Here is a 3,262-nt window from a genome sequence, read left to right as displayed (position 1 = left end):
GTAAGAGGCCCGGGGCCGAGCCGTGAAGCGATCCTGGGGCCTCGCGGGCCGGCGCTGGACGCGGGCGCCGCTGGGAGGGGCCGGGGGCGGGTCACCCGTGGGCCCCGGGTCGGCGCCGGAGGGGCGGCTGGGGGCTCGGCGCGGAAGCTGGCCGAGGCCCGGGGCCGACGACCCTGTGCGGGCGTCTGTCAGGCCCTCAGCCCGCCGGGCTCGGCCCGCCGGCGGGGACGCGTGAGGGCCCCGAGCCTGCCCTGTGTCGGTGCCACACCGTGAACACCGGAAGCCCCCTTCTCCACAGGGAAAGCGGAAGCCCCCAGGGCTGTGCGCCCGCCCTCGGGTGACGGGGGCCGCCCTCGGGGCGCTGGGGCTCTGTCCCGGCGGAGGCGGGGCCCTGCGGGTGCCCGGCCGCCCGGCGCCGCTCGCGTCCCGCGGGGCTCCCTCTGCGTCTCACGCGGCTCTCTCAGCCCCACGGTGCCCCAGGGCCTTCACAGAGGGTGGCCGGCGGGGAGGACGCGCTCCGGCAGCTGTGGGGGCTGCATCTGTCTGAGGCGCCCACAGGCTGGGAGAGCCGCAGCGTCCCTCCTCAGGGGCCTGTCTTCGCCCTTTCACCCCTGCCACGGAGGGTCTGCTTCCTATCGCTTTGTCTACTGTTTTAAATGTTAATCTCATCTGAAAAATGCTTTCACTGCAACATGTGACTCTTTGACCAAACACCTGGGCACCGCGGCCTTTCGATGCTGGCGCAGAAACGTTCCCATCACTGCACGAACCCTGGAAACTCTGCCGGACACAGGCTCTGCCCTTATGCCTGAGCATCCTCCAGGGTCCGGGGAGGTGTGTGTCCTGGGCGGCTGGCAGAGAGCCACCTGCCTCCGACTTTGGCCACCCTCCCTGCTCAGTTGGGGCTGTGACTCTGCTTCCTTCCCTGAGGACCAAAGTCACTGAGGACAAGCCAACAGGGCTGCGAGACGATGCTTGTCGACTGGGAAGCCCTCCTGGGCCGTGCGCCCCTGAGGAGGCTGCCCTCTCACCAGTGGGGCACTGAGGTTCCCAAACTGTTGGTGTGGATCTGGGCAGAGCCCCCACTTCTCACGTGCTTCTCTCCTCCCCGAATTCCCGTGTGGACACTCCCTTCCTCAGACCAGACCTCCCAGCCCCAGGCCTCCCACCGCCCTGCCTGGTACAGCCTCAGGACCCTTGCAGCCCTGAGGGTCCCTGAGCTCAGCTGCACCCTCCCACCCGCCCACTTGGGCCTCCTCCTTCCTGCAGCCCCCCACCCACACCTGTCCTTGCAGCTCATGCCCTCTACCCACCAAGCCCCCACCGACCAGTTCAGTTCACTTCAGTTGCTAAATTGTGTCCGACTCTCTGCAACCCCATGGACTGCAGCATGCCAGGCTTCCCTGTCCATCACCAACTCCCGGAGCTTGCTCAAACTCATGTCCATCGAGTCGGTGATGCCATCCAACCATCTCTTCCTCTTCCCCTTCTCCTCCTGCCCTCAATCTTTCCCAGAATCAGGGTATTTTCCAATGAGTCAGTTCTTCACATCAGGTGGCCAAAGTATTAGAGTTTCAGCTTCAGCATCAGTCCTTTCAATGAATATTCAGGACTGATTTCCTTTAGGATTGAGTGGTTTGCTCTCCTTGCCGTCCAAGGGGCTCTCAAGAGTCTTCTCCAACACCACAGTTCAAAAGCATCAGTTCTTCGGTGCTCACCTTTCTTTATAGTCCAACTCTCACATCCATACATGACCACTGGAAAAACCATAGCTTTGACTAGACAGACCTTTGTTGGCAAAGTAATGTCTCTGTTGGCAAAGTAATATGCTGTCTAGGTTGGTCATAACTTTTCTTCCAAGGAGCGCCCCCCAAACTCTTGTCCAGGTCCTGGTCCCTCTGTCTCAGCAGGAGAAGCCTGGCCCCACTGGCCTGTCTCTGTCCACAGTAACCTCAAGCCTCAGGTGGGTCACGTGGCTCATGCCCTGGGAGCTCGCCCCTCCCCGGCCCAGTTTCTTCCCTTCCCTCCTTGGCCTCACCTCCACCCATCCTGCCTCCCAGCTGGAAGGGATCCCCGGTGCCTGCACCCCAGATCTGCCTCCTCCCTGAGAACGTGCCTGCTCCCTCGGAGCACTACCCCGTCCCCAGTGTGTCCCCGGGGGCGCTCCCCCCAGGTGTCATTTCCCCTCTATACGGATGTCCTGTGTTTCTTCCCACCTTGAACAGAAAGCCCCCGCCCTCAGCCCACGTGTCTCCTTGCTCCTTTACAGCCAGACTCCTTTTAAGAATCGGCAGGATTTAGCATCTCCGTTTCCTTTGCCGGGTGATTTTTAGATACTGAGATGTGCTTCACAAATCATACAGCTCATTTTAAAATGTACAATTCTGTGTTTTTGTCAGATTCACAGAGCTGTGCCACCATCGCCCCTAATGCATCCCCCACTGCAGCACCACCACACCCCCCCCCCCCCCCCCCCCCCCCCCCCCCGCCGTCATCCCTGCCTGAGGCAACCAGTCATCCAGTGTCTGGATTCACCTCTTCTGGACTATTCATATAAACACAATCACAAAGCATGTAGATTTCTATCTGGCATCTCCCCCTCAGCATCATGTGCTTGAGGTCTGCACACAGTGCAGGAGGGTCAGTGCTTCGTTCCTTTTCAGGCTGAGTCATTTCCATTGTGTGGACGGACCCATTTTGTTGATCAAACGGACCCCCGCTGGGGCGCTCCAAGGGGCCCCGCTGTCTGGCTCTTGTGAGTCACACACTGTGGGTGTTTCTGTGGCCTTGTGTTCTCTGTGCTCTTGGGTGCACCCTCAGGAGTGGCTTTGCTGGGTCAGGCGGTCATTCGGCGTAGCTCTTTGACTGTCTTTCCATAATGCTTTTTATTCTTGATCCTGCCGGGGTGCTGCCCAAACTCCTGTCGGGGTTTCTGGCGGCCTCCTTTGACTCATCCCTCCTCGGTGCTTGGCCTCTGGGACACATGTCCTTTGAGTCTCCTGTGTTCCCTGCCCCTTCCACCTCCTCTGGGCACCTGCTCCCCCAGGTCCCTTGAATTACCGTCTGGCTGTCCTCTGTGCCCACTAATCTTGTGTTTTTCTATTTTCACAATAAAAGAATGAAAAAAGGGACTTCCCTGGCAGGCCAGTGGTTAAGACTCCACACGTCCAATGCAGGGAGCACAGGTTCAATGCCTGGTCCAGGAACTGAAAAACCACATGCTCTGAGGCATGGCCCCCAAAAAATGAAGATGAAAGAAGTG

The 3,262-nt window shown here is 59.8% G+C and overlaps 1 protein-coding gene across 5 annotated transcripts in view; it reads left to right on the top strand.

Annotated features, from left to right (window-relative positions):
- Positions 1–3,262, top strand: part of EXD3 (exonuclease 3'-5' domain containing 3) — a 77,564-nt gene that overhangs the window by 156 nt on the left and 74,146 nt on the right. The window lies entirely within an intron of this gene.

This window comes from Bos indicus, chromosome 11 (assembly GCF_029378745.1).
Source record: "Bos indicus isolate NIAB-ARS_2022 breed Sahiwal x Tharparkar chromosome 11, NIAB-ARS_B.indTharparkar_mat_pri_1.0, whole genome shotgun sequence".
NCBI lineage: Eukaryota > Metazoa > Chordata > Mammalia > Artiodactyla > Bovidae > Bos > Bos indicus.
The sequence above is the reverse complement of the archived record's forward strand: the minus strand, read 5'-3'. Positions and strand labels throughout refer to the sequence as shown.